The sequence below is a fragment of the Meleagris gallopavo genome, chromosome Z (assembly GCF_905368555.1).
Source record: "Meleagris gallopavo chromosome Z, MGAL_WU_HG_1.1, whole genome shotgun sequence".
NCBI classification, from domain to species: Eukaryota; Metazoa; Chordata; class Aves; order Galliformes; family Phasianidae; genus Meleagris; species Meleagris gallopavo.
In genome coordinates this window covers 47009345-47035871 of record NC_139435.1, presented here as the reverse complement: position 1 = coordinate 47035871, position 26527 = coordinate 47009345, and the positions used below count along the sequence as shown (strand labels likewise).

The 26527-nt window shown below is 38.6% G+C and overlaps 1 protein-coding gene across 1 annotated transcript in view; it reads right to left on the bottom strand.

Annotated features, from left to right (window-relative positions):
• LOC146542249 (E3 ubiquitin-protein ligase PHF7-like) overlaps positions 1-26527 on the bottom strand; it is a 415537-nt gene that overhangs the window by 289812 nt on the left and 99198 nt on the right. The window lies entirely within an intron of this gene.

Below are 26527 nucleotides of genomic sequence, written 5' to 3'. Positions count from 1 at the left end.
ATGCGTTACGTAGAAATTGGGTTTGGCATTCTCCTCTTCCTGCTTCAGGAATGCCATTTCAAATGTTCCCTCATTGTTCTTCTGTCAGCACTCTCCTGATGCTTTTCAGGATTATCTTCCATTCTAAGTTTGGGAATATCTTTCTGAGTGCTGCATCCCACCTGTAGGAACTGGGTGCAGGTAAGATTCTTGAATTCCTTTGGGATGGCTTGATGTGAAATAACACTCATGGTCCATACATCAACATGTACTTCAGTGGGAAATTTATATAGAACAGCTATCCTGTAGGCCTTGGCCCTCTCACCAGTATATCTACCTAAGCTGTGCATGGGAAATCAAAGCAAGCCTTGAGTTACTTAACTGTTGGGAAATCTTGCCATAGCAACTTTAGGAGGAAAGAGTGCAAGGGGGAAAGGGGTGTGGAAGGTATGGAGAGAGATCACCAGTCCTGGATCCAGCGTCTAACCTGCGAGTGGGGTGTCAGGCGTGGAGGGAAAGGGCCCCCCCTAGACTTGTACATGTCCTTACCTATTGGCCTTTATAATTTTATATTCACAGTTGCAGTAATTATTGAAGTTTTAGGCATGTAAAGCAATAGAACTGTGGTATAAAGTAGGATTTTTTATTGTTTAGAATATGATCATGCGTTGAAGAAGTTGTAGTGTTCAGCTATCTGTTCATGGATTGTGGAAGCTTCAGTGGATCATGTACAGAAAGTCAAAAGAATAAAATACGGTTCCTCGATATCAATGTGTATTGGTCAGAACAGTCTGCAGAAACAATCAGAGTTATGTCAATAGTGAATCTGTGTAGTGCAGTAAGATTTATTGTTAAATGTTAGGGTAAAAAAAAGCAACCAAAATAGTATGATCTGAACCTACTGGTGCAGAGAGGGTTTGAGGATGACACTGTACAGAAATAATCCCTTTCGTCATTTTACCACCTGTATATTTTCTGTGCAAGCATTAGTTTCTCTCTATTGTGAGAACTCCATCACCAAAGCCTGCACGTCGTTTAGTATGGGTCCAATTTTTTTGCTATATTTTTCAACTTTATTTCAAGGATTTAGGTTGTACAGTACTCATCGGTGAGGAGGATTTTTGTTTTATTTTTTCTTTTTTTGATCACTCGCTATTTCACAGGCTGTGAAACTTTAGCCTCACCAGTTTCTTCTAGTTACTATACTAGCTAGAACAAAACAATTTGTTTCAAGCACTGTGTGATTATCATCTGCAAGAATGCATGTGAACACAACCAAGCCACACAAAGACAGATAAATAAGCCATTTATTTTATACAGTAACAATGTGATTTATCAAAAGTTTGTGCACCGGCTACATTGTAGGTATATGAATCAGAAAGCTTGAGCAAAATTTCCTTGAGAAATACATGCCATGTCCTTCCTACAAGCCTATTTTCTTTTGTGATGATACTTTGATAATTGCAATTTCTATTTTAAGCCAACTTGAAAAGATTTTATGTTTATCTCAAACTGAATCTTGATATTTTTTAACTTCTGCTGTGTTTGGAAGGAGGTAAATTTTGATGTGTCATAATGTTCTGTGAAGTAGAATAACCTTTTTTTTTTTTTTTTTTCTTTTCCATATAAGGATCCATCACAACAGAAAGAAGGTTGCAGCAAGAAGGGGCTGATGGATTCTTTTGTCAAGTGAACAATGATAAGATGGAAGAAAATGGTCTCGAGTAGTGGCAGAGGAGGTTTAGATTGGATGTCATAAATAATGTATTCACAGAGGAGATTGTAAAGATCTGGAATGTGCTGCCTAGGGAAGTGGCTCCATCCCTGGTAGTATTTAAGAAGTGTGTGAATATGGTGCTAAGGAATGTGGGTTACAGTTGATACTTGGTAAGTTGATGTTTTGACTTGGTGATCTTAAATATCTTTTCAACTTAAATAACTCTGATTATATGTTTGGTGAACAATACTTTTTAATCTGGTAACTATAGATACACAGCATTTCAATTGTTGACCTTAATGCTATGTTATCTCACATGCTTGGTTTTCTTAAATTTAGCAAAAATGCATTTGATGCTAAATGTCCTTGCAGTGTGTCAAGAGAAAAATCAAATACTGTATGTTGAGTAAGCTTCTATTTTACTCTAAGTGATTTTTAAATTAACATTTGAGACATACAAGGACATTTTCTTATTTTTAATTAGGCTGTAAACTAGGTTACTTGATACTTTTCCTGTAAGAACTACAGTTTTTTGTTTTTCTGAAAAGCAGTCTAAATTCTTATTGTAGTGTTGTTTCAAATAGCAAAAGAGAGTAGAAACCAGGTTTGATGTTACAGAAGAAAACACTATTAATATCTTCCTGTATTTATAGGCTGTGTATCTTACTAGCTTGTTCTGCTGCATAAATGAGAAAGGAGATTTCTTTCTGAAAGAACACATACTTCATTACTTGTATGCTGAGCTCTTTATTGTGGCACTGTTATTCAGTGTCTCTCATATGATACATAGAAAGGAAGAATACCCGCATCTGATTTTGCATGGTGAAATGCTAATGGAACTATTTTTTTTCAGCATTTAGTGTAGTTTCTATTTCACAAAGTTATGTGGATGCATTTTTGTGGGGTTTTTTTTAGACAAAGTGAAATTTGTCTAAGAACAGAAATTAACTTTTAAACACTTAAACCTTGATACAATAACAGTCAAGTGTAAGATGCCAATGAAGTATAATTTGTAGTCATGTTCTATCACATCATGTCATGTCCTGTTGTGTCATATGATATTATATACCATGTGTCATGTGCTTTATCATATCATTTTATACCACATGATATTTACTGAGGTTGTAGCACAGGAAAAAAAACTCCCCCGTTTTAGATTTTATATGGAATGACAGTATAAATAAATATAGGTAGAGGTATTGCCAAGAGAACAAATTGGGATGTAATGAAAGTGTTATGGGAGAAAAGGCACTTTAGTGTAAAACTGTCGACTCTTCACAACCATCTTGGCTGTTTTCTAATCTGTAAATATTTAGTGCTATCCAGAAGATTCCTCTACAGTGTTACATCTCTGTTTCTACCCATTTGCATTACTGTTCCCATTTAAGATCTACTTTAGCTCAAGTCAGAACAATCTTTACATTCTGTATGATTCTAATTTGCAGGTATCTATGTCTTCTTCAGAAGCTTGTTTTAGATTTTAGTGTGCAGATTTCCATCCAGTTCATTAAAACACTTTGCATCTTAACCTTGATTTTGCAGACAGATACACATAGGAATAAAGAAGATATTGTCAAGGTTACTCAGATAAATAGTGGCAGACCATGATGTACATACAACACATCTGCATTATGTCTTTACTGCAGTCAACTGTATCACTCTACTAATAAGAAGATGTGTTTAGCACAAAACTAGGTATAATAATCTGTTTGTTTTCATTATGAATTGTCTGGTAGAATGTGCTTCTGAGCTGTAGTTCTGAAACTGTGAATTGTAGTTAATGAAAAGTCTGTTTATCTCCTCGGGGAAATTGTTTAAAGTTAGAATTGCTAATAGTCTGTGTGAGTTCCTTTGAAAGTCAAAGTGTATATTTGGCCGTGCTTTCAGAATGATCAGGTCGAAAATTAGTAAGCCATCACATGTGTGAATATGAAATTTTTCTTCAGTATTCTGGCAAACTAACTGTGAAAGACATCAATAGGTTGCTCTTGAAGTCTGAAAGCTATAACTGTAACTGTTTTCTGTAATCCTCACTGGAACTATTATGAAACTTTTCGAAGAGTTTTCATGGATTATCAGTAATACTGAGACTTCTAATCTGCTCGTTTTCTGAGTTTGTCATTCTTTTATTCCAGTCCAGAGAAGAGACTCTGTCATTCTGTATAAAAGACCATACGCCTGTTTTGCATACATTGATTTCATTCACTATTTGGTAGCAAAAATGAGGTACAGTGATGCATGTGGAGATTTGCTAAATGAATACATATTTTTTTCTTTGACAAGTCAGTTTTAACATCTGGTCTTCATAGTCTGACTAAAAAGATGTTCAGTTAATGTATTTTTATCATGTGAAAGAAATAAGCAGGTAATGACAGTTTAAAAACAAAACAAATGATTAAGCTGTTGTGAGTAGCAAAGTTTTATTAATGATGGGATAGGAAAAGTAAAGTAATAGACTGACAGAAAGGCTAGACAACCTCCTCCACTGGAACCTTCAAAAAACAAATTTATTTTTGACATGGAAAGCTGTTGATCTTGCCTTCAGATTTGTGGATGACCTAGATATTCTCTTGATTTTCGTCCAAACTGTTTTCTTGTGATCCTAAGATCTCTACGAAGCTTCTCCTTTCTGTTGTGAGCAAGGCCATTAGCCAAGTCCAAACCCTCTCTTTGCCCAGGAGCAGCGCAAGGCTGCCCTTGCATTGAGTGCCATGCAAGAAGCAGATCATTCTTCCCTGTGTCTTGTGCAGCTTTGCAGTGCAGCTGAGCACTAGGACTAGGTGTACGTCTACTGAGACTTTTGGCCACAGAACTCTACAAATGTGCTGTTCCTTTCCTATATACCTTTTATTTTCTTAGTGGTTATTGGAATGATTTTAGCTTTGAGTTCTACAGAATTAAAAATGAACTATTGTCATTTCATCACAAATGTATACTCTTGCATGACCAGTTTTGCTTTTTTGATTAAACTTGTGCATTAAATAGGTTTTCTGGAAAATATCCTCCTGTGTTAACATGATCCTGTTGCATATAACTCCCTTTCTATTATAACAGAATCAAAGAATCACAGAACTGTAGGGGCTGGAATGGACCTTTAGAGATCATCGAGTCCAGTCTCCCTGCAAAGCAGGCTCCCTATAGCAGGCTGCACAGGTTGGCACTCAGGCAGGTCCAATATCTCCAAAGAAGGAGAATCCAAAACATCTGTGGGCAGCCTGTTCCAGTGCTCCATCCCCCTCACTGTGAAGGTCTTTCACATATTGGTGCAGAAGTCCTTTTGCTCCAGTTTATGATCATTTCCCCTTCTCCTGTTCCCATGGACTGATGAAAAGAGGTTGGCCATATCCCTTTGACTCTTACGCTTAAGATATTTCTGAACATTTATCAGATCCCCTCTGAGTCTTCTTTTCTCAAGGCCAAACAGACTCAGTTCACTCAGACTTTCCTCATAGGGGAGATGCTCCAGGCCCTTTATCATCTTTGTGGCCCTCCTCTGGACTCTCTTTGGGAGGTCCCTGTCTTTTTTGTACTGAGGGCCCGGAACTCTGGATACAGTACTCCAATTATGCTAATATAAAGTGTATATTTTTATATATATATAAATATAAATATAAATATATATATATATATATATATATATAACATATATAACATATATATAATAACATATTTATCGTATTTTTTCTTACAAGTTTTCATTGTGCCATATTGACTTAAACAGGATTTCCAAGCCGCCTTCCTGCAATATTTTAAAGTTCTGTTGTTTCTGCCATAAAACCCTGAAATTTCCTAATAGAAAAAAACAAAACAACAAATGCCAAGTGTTTAAATGATGTTTGTTTTAAGCTTACTCAGTCACTAACTTTCCATAGAACCCAGAATTTGTCAGCAATGGGTATAGCCCATGTAGTGCATTAAGGAGTAGACTACTAAACAGTTTCATTTATTTACCATCAGATATATATTAATTTTTTTTTTTTCTTCCCTAGCATTGTCCTTTAAACACTCATATTTTTATACAGGGAATTGTCATTTGTGCCTGCACCTTCATCTTTCAAATATTTTAAGTGTTGTAAACTTTGGTATTGTAAAACATTTGAAATACTTAATATTGTGCGATTCAACTAGTTGTAATCATAAGATGTTTTGCTTTAACCTCAATAATCAAAGATATTATAAGTCAGAACTGAGAATGAAGAAAATATGAAAAGACTATTTGTGCAAGGAAAAAAGTCTGCTTGTATTTTCACATTCATTTTGAATTACTTTATTTCATGTAGATTTTAAATCAGCCACTAGGCAGAATTGCAAAACTAGGCACCAAGATACACTGAAATATGTATGTCGATATATACTTAAGTAAATTATGATAATGTTAACTATTTCATGGAAAATAATTGTTAAGATATGCAACACTCTTAAGTTTTCACGAAGCAGTGTCTGCATTGTCTGAATGATGTTTTTGTTCATCTAAGAACAGACTAGGAACACAACTTTGAGACCAAAGATTTGCGGTACTCTCATGCCTGATGTTTCTTCTAAGTGATATGTGAAATATCTCCCACTCCAGGCATGTTGCAATTTGTTTACTTTGGGGTTCTCTTGGTAACTCCAGATGTTTTCTGTGAGAACAAAAAGCAAGCTGATTTAGACTCGTACTTTATAAATTAACCTATGCCTTTCAGTTGAAGTGAAGGAGCACATCTGATGATTTTTTAGCTGTAAACCCTTCCTTAGCATTCCCTACATAACCATCTACACATGATATCCTAACTTCACCATCAGTACATGTCTCCAGCATTCCTTGCAGAGTACTCATGCCTTGAGTGGACAAGATGCTGCTGTAGCATGTGGCATACCAGGCCTCAGTATCCCACTCTAATGAACAAGTGTGCAGAAAGTTCCACAGCCCAAAGTTCTGTCAAGCAGTGATCCTGGTGTATGGAAATAAGTGAAAGTAATGCTGTAATTATTACTGTAACATTGGTCCACAAGGGACCACAAAGTTCCTGAAGTCACATTTGTTTGCGAACTAGAAACAAAGAAAGGCCAGACAGCCAGACTGGCAGTAATTTATAATGGTTGAAAATAAAATAAAACTTTCAAACAAGAATCTGGAGAAAAAGAAGTGGAATAAAATCAAAAAGTTCTTGGAAAGAAAGCAAAAAAGGGAATATAACAGCTCAGCTGTAGGTTGATATTGGGCCCATAATAACAAATCAGCAGTAGTCATTTTTTCCTTAGCTGGGTGTTGTTCTCTCTGGTACAGATTTATTGATAAACTACACTGAGGGTAGTGAGTAAATTACAGGTTTGCTTGATGTGAAGTTAGTAGCTTATCATTGTCTGTACTGAGTAAATTTTTCATACTCAGTGGTTGTGTATATGATTATGTTTTCAGGTCTCTGATCCCAATAAAAGTTGCTCTCATAAAATCCTTATTTTTCGTAGGGTTGCAAGGTGGCTTTTAACATTTTTGAGAAGTCCATTAGCTTAACTTTATGAGGCTCAGTGTTGTTTTTCTTCAGCATTTTCTAGACCTTATTCTCATTGTACCTATCTTGGACATATATATACCTTTCTTTTGTTAAATTATTTTACTTTTTTTCATTTAGCATCTTGGAAAGTTTTTAAGGATAGTAATGTAGATAGTATTGCAACATGACATGATGCGAGGCATTTGTTCTCTCTTCAGAAAGAAAAAAAAGACTCAAAAACTTACAGAAGGCATACAGATTAATTAAAAAAAAAAAAGATCAGAACTTGAGAATAAAATATATGAAAGAGTAAAATGCAATTAGACTTTTCAGTCTAGAAAGGGAGTGGCAGTACTGGGATATGGTGGGGGTAAGTAAAATGATTAATGGCGCAGGATAGATCAACAAGCAATAGCTATTCCATATTTTTCATATAGAGGCAGCAGGAAGCATCAAATGAAATGAGCAGGCAGATGGTTTAGAGCAAAAAGTACTCAAAATGCATAATTAAGTTGGGGAGTTCAGTGCCACAGGATGTTGTGGATGCAGAATAATATTAATGCCTTCAGAAAACCATTAGATGAATTAATATGGAAAATATCCATTAAAAGTTGTAAAACAGTAATTTGCATCCCGCTCTACAGAATTACCTCATCACAAATTCTTGAAAGGGGAGAAGATATATGTGGAAAAAAAATACAATATGTGCTTAACATTTCCAATATAACAACACTCAGTTTTTAGAATTTTCTTCACACTTTGAAATACATCTTAAATAATAACAAAATTAGATGTTTTCCTGTTGAATTTCACTTGGTGAAGAACTTTGGAAATAAATGTGTTTTTTCATTAGTACAGTTTGTTTATTGAATTATTGAATTCTATTAAAGTTCATTATAATGTCTGGTAATGTTTGTTGAATGTCTATTAATTCAAACAATGAAAAATTTTCCTCATATCAGTAAGTAGTACTAAAATAATATTGAATAAGTCAAAGAATAGAAGAGTATTTCTGTCTTTCTCTGTTGTCATCAGTGATGTGAGCTTGCGTATTTTCATTTGCAGAAATTTTCCTTATGATTTTCTTTTCCTAGCTAATCAAACTAAATAGAAACATCTGCAATACAGAAGATTAAGTAGTTTGCTTGAGAGTCTGAACACCGTGTTGAACAGAAACACAGCAAAAGGTATTTACTTAAAATTGCGCTTGTTTTTAATATTTCACAATTTAAGTGAAAGAAAGTCATAGGTAAAACAAAGGCAAATATTTTAGTCTGCTCCACAGTATCATCTGTAAGAAATTTCTTTCTCTGAAATAGGAAATACTGAGCAATGACAAAAATTCAGTGGCTATCACTGGTTCCATTATATGTTTAATACTACAAAACTTCCAAGGTTTGTTGCTTTGTAGTCTGTAAGATACAATGTACAAAGTATAGCATTTCCATTCTGTTAAGAAGATGATGGTATACTGAAGGAAAGAATTAAGAGCTGGGGTATTATCAATTATTTCCTTTCTCTCCTCTCTTCAGGTCTGAATGAAAAGAATTAGAATTCCTCTAAATTTATTTACCTTTCACGCTTTCTTTTCAGTTCTCCACAGATGATGCAAGTTGCTGTTTTTCTTCTCAGCTGACCTGAGCCACTAAACTTTCCTTGACTGGTCTCACAGTTGACCTGATGATCGTAAGATAGTAAGAAACTTAATTCATTTTTTATGGACTGGACTTCTTTCCCATTTGAATCTTACTGATATTCAAGGTGTTAATTTTTTCTGCAATATGGGTTGTTTATATCCTCTGTTCTTGTTACCTACTTTCTCCCCGTGTTGTTGCTATTATGGTCATTAAAATCTGTAGCATAAATTTATGCTAAATAGATCTACATACAGAGTTTTATGTACGGTCCCAGCATAATTAGCTACTGAAGACAAAAATAATGTGACAATAATGGTTTGATTATTTACCCTGGAGCATCTACTTATATGTGTACAAATGATACATCCGCATTTTGACCTGGGGATCTTACTGTGGGCATGTTCTTCATTTAATTTAAGTGGAGAGGGTGGAAATCCTGAAATAATTCAGCTGGTATTTATACATGCAAAACTGTGCATATTCAGTAAGTCAATCTGAGCATACAAAAGAATAAGATAAAAAAAAAACCAAACAACTGAATTTATGATCTTTCAATCATTATTTTCAATGAATTAATATTTTATTCTTCCTTTTCCTCAATATTTATGGAATTATAGGATATTCTACTGGAAGATTATGATAAAATATTAACATTCATCTATTTAAATTGTTTATTCTACAAAGACAAGATTCTGTTTGTTGTTTTTTTTCACTGCCTCATGAGCTGTTGTAGATTAAGGTTAACGGATGGTGCATAGATTAATGAAGTATATGTTTGTAGAACAGCTACCGTTGTATACTGTATTTCATATCAACAGCTTTCCTACTTTGAAATGTCCTTCACTTACAGTTTGCAACAAATATGAAACTAAGTCAAATAAACACTCAAATTCTTTTGCTTGGCTGGGAACAACACCATGCAACAGTACATGCTGGGGGTCAGTCAGCCTAGGAATATAGCAGAAAAGGGCCTGGAGGTCTTGGTGAGCACAGAGTTGAACAGGTGAGTCAACAGTGCGTTCTTGCTGCTAAGTAGGCTAATGGTACTCTTTGCTGCATTAGGCAAAATATCACCAGCAAATCAAAGGAGGTGATCCTGACCCTCTGCTCAGTGTTGATGAGGCTGCACCTGCAGTCCTGGTCCAGTACTGGGCTCCTCAGAGAAAGAGGGACATTGGCATTCTGGAAAGAGTCCAGTGTAGAGCCATCAAGATGCTTCAAAGCCTGGAGAACTTTTCCACTAGGACAAGCTGAGAGAGCTGAGAGTTGGAACAGCTCATCTGGAGGAGGTTCGAAGAGATCTCATCCATGCCCATAAATACTTGAAGAGAGAGTGTAAAGCAGATGGATTCAGGCCCTTGTCAGTGATGCCCAGTGTCTAGACAAGAAGTGGATGGACACAAACTCTAGAGGTTCCCTCTGCACATCAGTAAGCACTTCTGTGCTGTGTGGATGACAGAGCACTGGCACAGGCTATCCAGAAAGGAGTCTTGTGGACTTGTGGAGTCTTCTCCTTAGACCTGGTACCTGAAGGTAGTGTTAGGCCACATGACTTCTGGAGGCCCCTTCTGACCTCAACTATTCTGTGATTCTGTGTGGTTCTGTGTTATGTGGCTCATGACTGAATTTCCTGATGTGTTATGGACTAGCAGGAGATTAAAAAAGTAGCAAAAGCATGGACAGGCTCTATAAATTTTTGGACCGTTTCTGGAGTTTCTTGTTGTCCTGGACAAACTAGCATCTAAAAAATAATTCCCAAGATCAGTGAAAAAAAATCTCACGAGCTAGAGTGGACACTCTTGCAGACCCTGCACTTGGTCAGTGTTAGGTAACACAAACACAGGCTGTTTCATATCCAGGAAATGCTAAATGACTAAGAAAGGTATAGTCTTCTTATAGTACTTCTTTCCTTTCTCCATCTGCTTATAAACACTAACATTTTAGACACTCACTCAATTCCTCTGAGACTATATCTTCATGTCAGATGCAGTTGAAATCCACAGTGTTTTTAAGAAAATGCAACTGAGTGATGAGATACATTTTTTGTTTTTTTTTCCTACCACAGTATAAACTGCATTGCTGTATTGCAACTTAAACACTGCCAATTTCAGATGACACAGAGAAGTTATTTGGTGTTTCTATTTATTTTCTAAGAAAACAAAACTGATTAGATAGTGTCAGGAAAAACAAACCTGTCCTACAGTGTATAGATATTTACTGGAGCACAGTTTTAAGCAATTAAGATATGATAAATGAAAAGAAAAAAAAGAAAAAAAAAAAGACAACCAGGTATTTCTAAGAGCCTTTTTCCTTTGCCAAATTTATTTTACTCATTTCACTCTTTTTTACTAATTTTTACTAAATTTTTACTAGTTTTTACTAGAGTTACACTCAACTGAAGAAAATCCTTCTTAAAAAAGTCTCTGTAAGGGGATTCATTCAGAAAGAATCAGAATTCCAGCTCTAAATAATTGGTTTGATAAGATTCTGAGCCTCAGGTTGCGACTGGCTTTTTCTCCAGCTTACAACAACATTAACAACTGTATTAAGATGGATGATGAACACACATCTCAACACACATCTCTCTGATAGTATTTATTATTTGCTTATGGCAATTTTCAGAAATAGCTCATACTAACTTCCAGAGGTAAAATTACTAGTAAAAAATAATGTTATCAGAGGTCCGACTCAATAAGAACAGTAAATAAGCAAACAAATGAACAACAAATATGCTAAATGTAAGCCAAAAATTTTATCTTTCTAGGCTAGTTATTAAACAGTGCCATGACTTCATAAAAAAGAAAGAGTTACAGACATTGACCATATCTTACAATTAATATACAAGTATGACGGTATTAAGATTCCCTCTGATAACAGAAATAAGTAATATTCATTACTAACATTTTGAGTCCGTAATTCTTCCATCCTTATTAAGCAGTAGATTGGCAAAATAATACATCTTGTAAACTAATGTTGTAGGCACTGGTTCGTTGTTCATGTAAACATCAGTTCCAGTATACCAAATTCTAGCTATAGCCCAATATACTAAACATAGCCAGTTGCATTTCTTTTCCTGAATTGTTCAGAGTTTCTTTGCACAATGCTTCCAACAGATTGCTATAATTTAATATTCATCATTTTCATCTAGTTTTAATGTTAAACTTTTAAAAATTACTATTGAAGAAATTCATAAAAGCAACTCATCTCCAGCAGCTTTCTTCCACATTGCCCTCCTCCCCATAAAAAGATTATGCATAAAGTTCTCACTCAGAGCCCTAGAATGATTTCTTACAAATTGCTGGGAAAGACAAAAATCATATATTAGAGGCCTAGGGGATTATTTATGCCTAAAATGATTACCATTAAAAAAACAGTAGAATTTTTTTTTTTTCCCAATTTAATGTGAAATGTATTCAGTATAGTTACATATTTAAATTTCTATCAAGGCACTGAAATAAAGAAAGGTTTGTCACCAATAAAAATACATCTGATGCATATTGGAATTATTTTTCCATGTTATTGTGCTAGGTCACCTCTCTGCTTTTTGTTTCTTTTTCTACAGAAAGCAGAGGCTATAAATACTTTTTATACTTCTTACTTGGAGAGATGCTGTTTTACAATTGTCATAGGTGTAAAATTATTAATAAGATATGAAGGTGAGGAGAACTCAGCTCACGAAATAGTCCTGTGTTTAAAAGTTTTTGTTGTATGTTCTATTCACCATCCCTTAACCATCAGTAAAAGACATATTGAGAGGGTGGAAAAAAAAAGAAAAAACAGAAATTGAAGAGGAAATTCGCGGAAGAAAGACTATATATGCACCTTGAAGTACCTTTGCCTAAGTCTGAAGACATTGCTTGCTTGAAAAACATGAATTTGACTAAGAGTCAATTTAGAACAGGTGAAAATTCAGTTATATGAATGTAGAGCAAGTAAATGGATAACTGTGGCTGGACTGGAAACTACATACTACATTCAAACTCCTTAGCAGCCTTCAGTTTCAAGAATTATATAACCTCCTAAAAGATAGAAAGAAAATGCAACAGCTAGATCTAACATACAGAGTACCAAGCAGGTCAACTTTTAGAAAATCACATCCCTCCATATTTATCTACTTGAAAAAGTTTAAATCAGACTTAGAGTGTTGCTAATATTATTCTCCTCTTCACATAGAAAAAGAAAATACCAGATTACTTAACTGGATATCCAGTCTTATTGTAGCTCAGAAAACTTTAGATTTCTATTACAGTCGGGTTTCTGTGAAAATCACATCCATTTTAAGTCAGCTCATCGTCAGTCTCCAAATATTTCTCCTTTCCTATCATTATACTAAGTAATTATAAACAACAGCATTTTGAGAGTCAAAGTACAAAGGATAAATCCGATCAGTTCAACACTGGAGAAAAATAAGTTGTCATTTTAACAGTGTCGTTTTCAATATTTGCACTACTGTGAACATGAATCTAAAACAGCTTGAAAAGTGTGAGGAGGACAGAGGGACAGACAAGAGCTCATTGCCCATTACAGTGCACAGGTTTTGTCAGCAGAGAATCAAAATGAAAGAATTAAATTGAGATGTGAAGAAGTGGGACTGCAGAAGTAAAGTAAGATCCTTTTGATCGCCGAGGTTGCTGCTTCGGAGCTGCCCCAGGCAGAGCTGAGGCGGCTGATCGCGGGGTGCATAGGGGACTCGCTCGGTTTTCCCTCATCCAGGGATTCCCGAGGCATCGGTGCAGCCCGGCACCTCTCGCGAGAGCGGCTCACGTGGCGGGGGCGTTGCCAGGGTAGCGGCTCTCCGTTCCCTGCTCCCTCCCCCTCCCTAATAAAGGCGTTGAAGAGGGCAGTGGCATGCCACTGCCCACCCAGACGGGAAGGAGGGGTTTTTGTCTCTGTGAAGAGGGTGGTAATTGCGGTTGCACCCATCGAGGACCTGTAAAAGAGCGTGGGCAGATCCAGCACTTTCAGTAACAGGGTGGAGCTATTAGTCACACTTGGTAACGCTACTCTGATTGTGCTGGTGCTAGTGGGTCTTCTGGATTGCCATGGCTGCGTCCCGACGGAAGGCTACTGCCAGGAAACATGTGGAGACCCAGACAGAGGTCCCCTGCACACGTAAGAGGAAGGCTGTAGCCAAGAAGAGCGTGGCGACCCAGACTGAGATCCCAAAGCAGCATGCTAGCGTTCAGGTTGCTGGCTGCAATGAGTGCCAGAGTCTGGCCCTTGAAGTGCCAGGCGATGGAGGCAATGCCTGTGTAAGGTGCGACCAGATAAATGACCTTCTCGGTCTGGTGGCCTGCCTGAGGGAAGAGGTGGAGAGGCTGAGGGCCATCAAGGACTGTGAGAAGGAAATTGACTGGTGGTGCCAGGCCCTATCGGCCCCGAGGTCCCAGCATGCGACTGTGGCTCCCTATGGGGCATGTGGTCTCCAGTCGCCTTGCAAACAAGTGACGGAGAGGAATCGACAGACAGACTGTGCTCCGGATATAATGAGCCCCCAGTCTGCTCCTTACCCTCACAATACTTATGTAGAACTAGGGGGTGTGGGACTGGGACAAAACTCTCTCCCAAAAGGGCAAGGTGATATCCACTGTTCAGTGGCGGAGCCTCTGCCCTTTTTTTGCCGAGCAGAGCAAAGCTGTTTGAGAGAGAAGGATGGGTGGAAACAGATACCTACTCGGCGTTGTGGGCGTCCCCCCCCCCAGATCATGCTCGGTTCCCCAGGTGCCTCTGCGGAATAGATTTGAGGCCCTGGAACCCGAGGGAGAGGTGTGTGCAGGTGTGGAAGGAGGCCCACCTGTGAGGGTGCCTCGGGGGAAGCGGTCAACCCCGCGCCTCAAGACTTCCTACACCCGAAAGGATAGAAGGGTGGTTGTCATAGGCGACTCCCTGCTGCAAGGAACTGAAGGCCCTATATGCCGGCCCGACCCTACCCGCAGAGAGGTGTGCTGCCTCCCTGGGGCTCGAGTCAAAGACGTTGCTAGGAGAATTCCCAGACTGATCTGCCCTTCTGACTACTATCCACTATTGATAGTACAGGCTGGCAGTGAAGAAGTCGGTAAGATAAGCCTGAAGGCTATCAAAGATGACTTCAGGCAACTGGGGCGGGTAGTTGAAGGAACAGGTGTGCAGGTGGTTATTACATCTGTACCTTCAGTGGCAGGAAACGATAGTGGGATGAGCCTAAAAACCCATCTCTTGAACAAATGGCTTAGGAGTTGGTGCAAACGCAGGAGTTTTGGTTTTTTTGATCATGGGGCAATTTACTCTGCACCTGGCATGATGGCTGCAGATGGATGCAGCCTGTCTTCACGGGGAAAGAGGGTTCTAGCTGAGGAACTGGCGGGACTTATTGACAGGTGTTTAAACTAGGTATGAAGGGGGAAGGGGACAAAATGACGACCGCTGGGACTGAGGGGCCAGTTCGAGGCTCCAAACAGGACTTGATGGGTGGAGACAGTGGAGTTCAAAGGCTTGGAGAGAGGTGGAGGGATGCTGCTTCTCTTAAGTGCCTGTATACTAATGCGCGTAGCATGGGGAATAAACAGGAAGAGCTGGAGTTCTGCGTGCGGTCGCAAGGTCATGATCTCATCGCGATCACGGAGACGTGGTGGGACAGCTCGCATGACTGGAATGTTGTCATGGAGGGCTATGTGCTTTTTAGGAAAGATCGGCTGGCTAGGCGGGGTGGTGGAGTTGCTCTTTATGTGAGAGAGCAGCTAGAATGTATTGAACTTCACTTGGGGGAGAGTGATGTAGCAGTGGAGAGCTTATGGGTGAGAATCAAGGGGCAGGCTGGTAAGGGTGACACTGTTGTGGGGGTGTACTACAGGCCCCCTGATCAGGATGAGGAGGCTGATGAGGCCTTCCAAAAGCAACTGGATGTAGCGTCACGTTCCCAGGCACTGGTGCTTATGGGGGACTTCAATTATCCAGATATTTGCTGGATGACCAACATAGCCAGGCACGCACGGTCCAGACGGTTCTTGCAGTGTGTTGAAGACAACTTTCTGATGCAGGTGGTGGAGGAACCGACGCGGGGAGGGGTGTTACTGGACCTTATTTTCACCAACAGGGATGGACTTGTTAAGGAAGTAAAGGTAGGGGGCAGTTTGGGTTGTAGTGATCATGAGATGGTGGAGTTCAAGATCCTGAGCGGAAGAAGCAAAGCAATAAGTAGGATTGCTACCCTGGACTTTAGGAGAGCCAACTTCGATCTCTTCCGGGACCTACTTGGAGCTATCCCGTGGGCTCGGGTGTTAGAAGGTAAGGGGGCCTCTGAGAGCTGGTCAGCATTTAAACAGCTCTTCTTCCAAGCTCAGGATCGGTGCGTCCCTGTGAGCAAGAAATCGGGAAAAGGTGGCAGGAGACCTTTGTGGATGAGCAAGGAGCTCATGTGCAAGCTCAAAGGAAAGAAGAAGGTCCATGAAATGTGGAAAAAGGGTCTGATCACTTGGGAAGAATATAGGAATGTAGTCAGGGCCTGCAGGGATGCAACGAGGAAGGCTAAAGCCCGTCTGGAATTGAATCTAGCTAAAGTGATAAAGGATAATAAAAAAGGCTTCTTCAAGTATGTTAATAGCAAAAGGAAAACTAGGGAGAATGTGGGCCCCTTACTAAGTGAGGGGGGGGTCCTCGTAACGGGGGATGCTGAGAAGGCAGAGATACTGAATGCCTTCTTTACTTCTGTCTTCAGTGAAAAGGCTCCCCTGCAGGAATCCCACACCCTGGAGGTTAGTGAGAGGGTCTGGGGAATGGGAGACTTCCCTTTAGTCAGGAAAGAGGACGTGCGTGAGCGCCTAGGCAGTACTAAGGTCCACAAGTCCATGGGACCTGATGGGGTGCATCCACGTGTGCTGAGGGAGCTGGCGGAGGTCATTGCCGAACCGCTCTCCATCATTTTTGAGAGGTCCTGGACAACAGGGGAGGTCCCTGAAGACTGGAGGATAGCCAATGTCACTCCGGTCTTCAAAAAGGGCAAGAAGGAAGATCCGGGTAATTATAGGCCTGTCAGCCTCACCTCCGTCCCTGGAAAGGTGATGGAACAGCTTGTGCTGGATACCATCTCCAGACAACTGGGAGAAAAGGAGGTTATCAGGAGTAGTCAGCATGGGTTCACCAAGGGGAGGTCGTGCTCGACCAACTTGGTGGCCTTCTATGATGCTGTCACATGCTGGGTGGATGGGGGAAGAGCGGTAGATGTAATCTACCTTGATTTTAGAAAGGCATTTGATACTGTCTCCCACGACATCCTTATAACAAAGCTGAGGAAGTGTGGGATAGACGAGTGGACAGTGAGGTGGGTTGAGAACTGGCTGACTGGCAGAGCGCAGAGGGTCGTCGTTGGTGGTGCAGAGTCTGGCTGGAGACCTGTAACCAGTGGTGTCCCCCAGGGGTCTGTGCTGGGTCCGGTCTTGTTCAACATCTTCATCAATGACCTTGATGAGGGGATAGTGGCCACCCTCAGCAAGTTTGCTGATGATACGAAGTTGGGAGGATTGGCTGACACGCCTGAAGGCTGTGCTGCCATTCAGCGAGACCTGGACAGGCTGGAGAGCTGGGCAGTAAGAAACCAGATGAGGTTCAACACAAGCAAGTGTAGGGTCTTACACCTAGGGAGGAATAATTGCATGCACCAATACAGGCTGGGGGATGAGCTGCTGGAGAGGAGCTCTGCAGAGAGGGACCTGGGCGTCCTGGTGGACGACAGGTTGGCCATGAGCCAGCAGTGTGCCCTCGTGGCCAAAAAGGCCAATGGCATTCTGGGGTGCATTAAGAAGAGCGTGTCCAGCAGGTCGAGGGAGGTGATCCTCCCCCTCTACTCTGCCCTGGTAAGGCCTCATCTGGAGTACTGTGTCCAGTTCTGGGCTCCCCAGTACAAAAAAGACAGGGATCTCTTGGAAAGAGTCCAGCGGAGGGCCACAAAGATGGTGAAGGGCCTGGAGCATCTCCCCTATGAAGAAAGGCTAAGTGAACTGGGTCTGTTTAGCCTTGAGAAAAGAAGACTGAGAGGGGACCTGATCCAGGTTTATAAATATCTGAGGTGTGGCGGCCATAGTGGTGAGGCCAGTCTCTTTTCAGTGGTACGTGGAGACAGGACGAGGGGAAACGGACATAAGCTGCAGCATAGGAAGTTTCGCACGAATGTGCGTAAGAACTTCTTCACGGTGAGGGTGACGGAGCACTGGAACAGGCTGCCCAGGGAGGTTATGGAGTCTCCTTCTCTGGAGATATTCAAGTCTCGCCTGGACGCCTACCTGTGCGACCTGGTGTAGGGAAACTGCTTTGGCAGGGGGGTTGGTCTCGATGATCTCTAGAGGTCCCTTCCAACCCCTACAATTCTGTGATTCTGTGATTCTGTGATTCTGTAAAATGCATTTTTTTTTTTTGTCTTTATTTCTCACAACCCAACTCATTTTTATTTCTCAATAAATGAAATGTATTTCCAGCAAACTCTGTTTTACCCATGTTGGTAGTTGCTAAGTGTCTTTATCTGGACCTGCTAGCTTTTCCACTTACTTCACCACTGTATTCTGTCGAGGATAAAGTATCTGGGTGGGTGCCTGGCATCCAGGGAAGATCAACCCACATTAGTAATTTTCCAAACTTGTATAGGTATACAAAAAAAAGTCAATTTGAGGCTTAATTGACATCTTGCAAAGAAATGTTTTCGTCTGAGGAGTGCAGTAGTGTAATTTTAAAAACATTACTAAAGATAAGTATGTCTGTGAGTAGTGCCACTTGACAGTACTCATCTGAACAATTGCAATAGTGAAGGTGAATGTATAGTCTTGAACTCTTTTAAGAGTATACTTCCATTCATATGATTTCTTTACTGACCTGAGGAATAGAACTATAAAGGGTAATGGATGAGATGCAAAGTAATGACAGATGTTTGATTGGTGGTTAAAGTTTAATACCTATGCACCTAACTCAAGGAATATCAGCCTTGATCTCTTCCTCTAAGACTGTGACAATGTTGTGTTGCATATGTTCCTACTGAGAGTACAGAAAGCAATGGATTTCATCAAAATGAATAGATAGAGATGCAGTTATGAGGAGAACAGCAGAATGTTTAATTACAAGAAGTAACTCTTATGACAATGTTTTGGTTAACATATTTTCTTCAAACAAAGTTTTAAGTTTGCCAGATAGAGTGACTGGTCAGATAAATAAAGCTAACTTCATCTTAAATAAAAATTGTTGAGAAGACAAATTGATTTCAGAATAAAACAAGTTTTAAAACCCATCTATAGAGTAAAATTCGGTTATTGTTCAATAACTGTCAATACTGTTAGTCTAGCAGTCTTTCATTAGACTAATTTCTGAGGAAGAAATGTAATTTTATATATCACCAAACTGAACTTTTCATAAGCCTAAGTCAACTCAAACACATTTCAAAATCTTGCAGAAAGCAGCTACCTAACAGATGAAATACAGTGATAGCATTGTCTGTAATTCCTGTTTGCTTATTGCTGTTTTAGCAATATCTTAAGATATACACTTGCATATTCAGTAATATATTTTTTAATATTTTGATCAGTATTTTTCAGCTCACAGACGATTATGTCTTTGTGGTGATCTTATCAAAATAACAAGGGTCTAATTTGAATGGTGCACATTAAAATGCACACAGTTCATAAACTATCTATTAGTATGATAATTGTAGTCCCCTATACTCATATGCTTGGAAAGAGCAGTTATTATTAGATACAGATCTGATGATAGCATCACATAGTACATGCTAACTACCATACGAAAATACATTATCTTACATTAATTACCTGAATTACTCTGAAAAGGTTCACAGCCTCTCTCCATGAAAGCATAACACAAGCACAAAAAATGTCCTTTTTTTTTTCCTTGGTAGGAGACACCTTAAATATGTTAAACAGGTTGTATCAAAATAGAACATAACCCTCAGGGGTTGTTATCTTCTTTCATACCCAATGCAAGAGCTATTACAGGGCCACACTTACAAGGAATTATTCACATGTTCTTTTTTCCTCTGTGAGGAACATTATGAATTAATTTCAACATTCAGTGGGAGGTCCTCAGGCATAAATTTCCTTCAGGCACTTGTCTCGAAACCTCAAGTAGAGTGCTACATAAATAACACCACAGAGTGGGATTTTAAGAGCAAAGAATCTCTTCCTGAGGCTGAAGTACAATTTTCCCTGTATTTCTTTGCTTTTTCACAGCTACATCACATAGTAGGATTGGTGCAGGGAGGCTCTCTCCAGTTAATTTTTTCTTAAGTTCTGCACTGGAAATTCCTCTGCTTTTTTTTGCAGTTGTTGAATGCTACACCATGATCAGCCCAACCTGAATTTGGCCTTATCTTTTCAATAGCTGCACTCCACAGCTATCCATGAATGTCGAAAGATTATTAATCCTCATTCCATGCTACACTAAGGAAGGGCTTTAATCTTATTCTTTTATTTTGAAATTAGTCCTACAGGAGGAAGAAAATGCAGGTGAAACTAGAAAAAAATAGGTCCTCTTATAAATCATCGGTTGTAAAAGCCAACATCATAATAAAAGTTTAAATATTTTTCTGGAAAGAGTATCAGAGACCTTGCATGCAAAGCAAATTCTTCAAGATCTAGGTAAATCAGTGAGGTCCCAAAACCCACAGTGATTTAATGAAGTGCAAATGATATGTTATGCTGTAGTACTGTAGGCTGCTATACCCCTTACTTCCTGTCACTTGCAGACATTATACTCTCAGGTACTTAGATTTTCTTAGAAATAGTTCTATTATACACGCTCTTCAAACCAGTAAATACTTTTTAATAAAGAAAGTATATAAGCATCAAGAAATATATATGTAAAAAACAAGGTTTCTGTTCTCAATATCCTTACTACTCTATAGATGTGTTAAATGAGCAAAATTTCTACCACTAAGTATCTTTTCCTGACTTATCTTTGAAACTGACAGTTCTCCTCTTAGTATGTCAAATTTTGCATATGGAGCTGTCTGGATTTATTTTGTGTTAGGTGGGGAAGTTTGAGATCAGAATTCTGCAAATATTCTGCTTGTTTATGAAATTAAGGATGGAAAGTATTTTTACATGCTCTATAGTAAGCAGTTATCCATCACTCCACTCAAGTTCTCAACTAGGAGAATGCAGTTGTAAGCCATTTAGCAAGCCTCATGTAATATATTCCACCTCTTGTCTGAGTTTCTTGAAGGTTAATAACAAACACATAGACCAGTACTGGTATGGAGGGTCTGTCTCACAGCCTGCCTGCATAGATGCACAAAAGCGGACAAATGTCAGAATGAAGACCATGGATTTTTTCAGAAAATAATTTCTGATTATAATTCTGCAGCCATGCAATAGGTCAAACCAAAGGATAATGGTCTTTTATGTCCTCCAAAATATGAGTTACACTTAATAATACTGCAACTTCGATGGAAATACTCCCATGGGGGAGAGTTGCAAGAAGGATGTAGCCTTCCACTGTGGGACTAGTATGCTATTTTATTCTGCTTTAATGCATTCTTGTAGCAAAAATCAGAGGAGACAGAATGAGAGAGAAATATATTTGAATGCAGGAAAATGCTAGGTCATTCAAAAGATGACTTCCAGCTTTATTTTTGTCGGATTTAACTCTGTACAATAACTACCAGGGCCAATAGCTGATCTCTCACATCTTAGCCAAACTTTTTACTCAGGTTTTTTATGAATATCTATCTCAATTCTCAGTCTAAACTGCTGACCTCTAGTAGAGTGAAGCACAAAATTGTTACATTTTCAATTATGGAAATGATACTTTGGTTTCCACCAAATTTTCACTTTTACCATCTATGTCAGAGCTTGACTCCATAGCTGTCTGTAATAGTAAGTTAAAATAATATTAACAGTTTAAAATATTTATGGCTTTTTAGAAGGGAGCATTCTCCATAGGACCTCAAAGATTTAGGAGACATGAAAAAGGCAATTTGTTTACATACTACAGCTCTAGTATATTCTGTTTATAATGAGTTTTACAGATTAATTTAATAAGAAAATGCTTCCCTATTTTCTATATTCCATGCAATAAATGACACATTTCTGATTTCTATATGAACAAAAATTTCTATATGAACAAAATTTCCGGCAGTACTGATCAGCAAAACGTATTTATACTGTGTTGGCCATAAATAGAATCTTTAGGAGTACCCACTTGAATGTTACCACTTTCTATTTAAACTTTTATCAGCATGGAACTAAAATTAAATGACGATGTAGGTCAAGAGATCAGAAAACAACCAACACCAATGCAAAGAATAGAAAGACTCACAGAATAGAAAGTTCACAGGTATCATAAAAATAAATGTAATATGTCAGTAAGCACTGATTTAACCAGTAGAAGTTACCACTGCATCCAAACAATTTCAGAAATTGATTTCCCTTCCATTTACATTATAGATGCTTTTAAAAGTGATAGAAACCAAACAATGTGATGCTCAGATTGTAATTTCCTCTTTGCTGTTTCAATAGGCTTGTTACCAGAACAAGTGTGTGTACACATTTTCAATATTTAAGTAATTTAATTTAATGGTACAAACATTAGTTTTAATACTACTGGATACATGTAAGAGGTGCAAAAAGAGGGAGCTGAAATTCACTGTATTATTGATGCATGAAGGGTGGCTAAGGGAAGGCAGGAACAATGTATCATACAGAGTTTTATATATATATATTTATTTTTTTCCCATAAATGCCATATTTAATGGCATTATCACATCAGCAAAACTGCTGATCTAAGAGTGACAGCTTATGGGAAAAAGTGAAAATTTAGCCAAGAAGTAATACTCAGCGCAAGCTCAAACTACCCTTTGTTCATCGCATTGTTATTCTCTACAGATCTTTCCAGATCTTTGATCTAGAAAAGCTGATTCACACATTCCTATATTCTTCCTGACCATCAAAATATCAGAGACTATTTTTAAGTTCTCATCTGTGTCTAAATGAGAGACAGAATGAATTCATCGTGTTTGAGCACTACATGAAAGCTAAATTTTCCAAAATGTCTATGTATATGCCTATTGAGATCAGGCTTCAAAAAGCAGTGTAATGTATTTCGGAAGGGTTTATCCTCAATGCTGTTTAACATGCAGCCACACTAAAAGGAAAGCAAAAACAAATTCACAGAGTGTATTTAAGCATTCATAAAATCACAGAATCACATAATGTTTTGGGTTGGAAGGGACCTTAAAGATCACTGAGCTCCAAATCCCCTGCCATGGACAGGTTGCCACCCCCCCCTCTCAGGCTGCCCAGGACCCCACCCAACCTGGCCTTGAATGCCTCCCTGGATGGAACATCCACAACTTCTCTGGGCAGCTGTGTTAGGGCCTCTCTGCCCTCATAGTGAGGAATATCCTTTTAATGTGTAATCTAAACCTCCTCTCTTTAATTTAAAGCCATTACTCCTTGTTCTTTTGGTACAATCAATAAAGAGTCCCTTCACACATTTCCTGTAGCTCATGCTCCCCAACTCTCCAATTCTTTCAGTTTCAGACAAAATAATAAAATCTCTGGTGTACAGTAAGTTATTCCAGTCCAGGAAATACACTTTACTCTTTTTGGAACATACCTTTGGGCTACAGCCTTATTCTATTATTTCAAGATACTGAAGGCTCTCCTGGAAAAATATGTGAAAACCCTAGGTCTTTAGCATATCATCTTAGAAAAGGGAAATTTTCTATTATCCCATCTGGACTGCTCACATAGATTTCACTGTCTTGGAAGCCAGGCAACAAGGTCCTGGGTTATGGAGCTGTCACACATGAGCTGGGATACGAGATGTGCCTGGCTGGGAACGAAGCTGCAGCCACAAACTGACTGAGTGAGGCAGGACTTTGTGACTCGGAGAGCATCATATGCAGTGCTCTTGTTAGCTCTGAATCCAAATGTCTATTATTGGGAGCAGGCTGCACTGTGACTAAAGTATTAACACTTTCTACAATTAAATCTACTTTGAAAAGTGAAATCTAACAGTGAGCAATGGAGAAACTACCATCTCAGCACCAAGCTCAGTCTTATGTGATAAAGTCCATTCTTCAGTTCTTCCCATCTCTAGCTTTAAGGAAAACCCTGCTGAATCATTAAAAAATAATGTAGTGTCACAGATCTAGTTGCATCTCTTTTCCAAGTTAATGTCTATTAAAGCTCACAGTTGCATCAGCCCTACTTGTGAATGTATCTCCACTCTATATCAGTTTTAATTCTGTCAACGCTGTGTTTTTATGGTTTTTGTGTCTTTGTGTTCTCCGTTCATGTGATTAACTAATCATGTTCTATTTTGTTCCTGGAAGCTAGGATAATTTTTTACTGAAAGGGTGAAGACAAATTTCTGGGTCATCTAATTGTTCTTCTCATCCATCATTGACTTTAACTCATAATTTAGCAATGTGGTTAGATAAATAACTACAACCTCAAACTTTTCCTCCTGCTATTATACGTGCTAACTACTGTCCTTACAGGAAACACCAGCTAATTTCATGCAATTGATATTTGGCCACACAATTTGTTATATTGATACATGTCAAATAGGCTTTGCTGAGTTTAAGAACAAGCAAGGGCTTCTGTTTTTTTTTTTTTCTTTTAGTTCTTATGATATCACGATTTTAGGCTAGATGGTGTTTAAGAGACCTTGAGACCTGCAAAAACTGAATAACCTTCTGCTGACATTTACAGAAAATGTTAAATTACTGGGACTTTGTACTCTGCAACAACCCTCAATTACTGATTCGTAGGAAAGAGCACAACACAGAAAAGTCTGTATTGGAACTGCCTGAGGCCTTGTGAATGTATAAGAATTTGTAAGAATATTTTGTTGTACAGATTGGAGGCAAAAAATATCTTTTAAAGGTCATATAATATGTTTGTTATGGTTTGGCTTGTTTGTGCATTTTTGGCTTATTTTTTTTTTACTCCTTAAAGATTGTTTTCTTTTAATTACATTTTCTTATTTTGCACATGCCAAATTTTAAAAAACACATATAAGCAAAGAAAATATTATATAAGCTTAGAAGGAAAAAAAAAAAAAGTGTTTCTTTCTTTTTTTTTTTTTCTTTACGCATTAGAGAAAAACAATAAGCTAATTCTAGTGTTTCAGTTAGCCACAGATTTTTTCTGAGTTGCATCTGCATGTGTTAGAATCTTCTTATCACTACTCAGGAAAGATAGTGGTTTTCAAGAAATGAGGGTACCCAATATTAAACAGATAAGCATTCTTTACTATGAAAGGCAGTTTTTAATTTTACAGTATCCAGATAGAATTAATAGTATCCAGACAAACCTCACTGTAGTATGAAGAAAGAATGAGAGAAAGTAAAAACATATATAAATAGAAGACTATACATGATTTGCTATGGAGAAAAGAAAATCCAAGCACGTATGTCTGCTGGACAACATATTTGCATAGCATAAATGACTTTCAAAGACTGTTTATTCTGTCAGATTTGTAGGGAATATTACATAATTTCATGTATTTATTATGGAATTACATATTTACAACTGGATATTATATGATACAAAATACAGTAGAAGTATACATTTCTGTAATTTGTGAGCATACAGGTTCTAAGCAACAAGGTTGACAGAATTACTGAAGTGCAAAGACACACCTAAATTTGAGATCTAAATCATCAAATCTCTTTTTTTTTTTTTTGGCATCTTCATCTTGGAAACATCTAATCTGAAGTGTGGATATATTGTCAGAAAGTGGTAATCTATGGGGCTTCTACAAGAGAAATTGTGCTGGAGAGAGAGTGTGTTAATTCCCTTAATTCAGGATGCATAGATTTGATCTCATCGAGGTTGAAGAGAGGCTTCCCTCTGAGTTTCTCATCACCATCGCAGATCCCATTTCATGTTTTACATATCAGGAAAAAAAGGAGGAAGAGTGCTTGCTTGGTAAACTCAGAGGTGAAGAAAAAAGGCTCCAAAAAACTTGTCTGTGCCTAAAGTTCAGTCTGCTCTTAAGCATCATCATATACCTAGTTATGTGATCAGATTGATGATTGATGATCAGAGCACTGGAGCACCTCTCCTGTGAAAGTTGAGGGAACTGGGCTTGTTTAGCTTAGAGAAGAGAAGGCTCCAGGGAGACCTCATTGTGGCTTTCCAACGTTTGAAGGAAGCGTATAAACAGGAGGGGCAGTGGTTGTTTACGAGGGTAGATAGCGATAGAACAAGGAGGAATAGTTTTCAACTGATACAGGGGAGGTTTAGATTAGATGTTAGGAGGAAGTTTTTCACATAGAAGGTGGTGACACACTGGAACAGGTTGCCTAAGGAGGTTGTGGATGCCCCATCCCTGGAGGCACTCGAGGCCAGGCTGGATGTGGCTCTGGGCAGCCTGGTCTGGTGGTTGATGACCCTGCACATAACAAGGGGGTTGAAACTAGATGATTCTATGATTCTGTGATATGAACCACTCACTAGTAAATGCTGAATATTCAGACTTTCACAACCTTTTAGGTACTAATTCCTCCCATATATGATACAGGTACACTATCATTAACAATCTCTGCAGTGAATTCTGCCAAGAGTAAGTCTCTCTCAAAACCATTTATTATGAAGCTTGATTGCAATAACAGTAATAAATATTTGCTACAGCTAAAATTTAAAACAAAACTTGAGCATAGTCTTTCTTACCCACTTTATTAGGCAAATCTGATCTAACAATCAGATTCAGGGTTCCAGTGGGCTGTAGGGTGC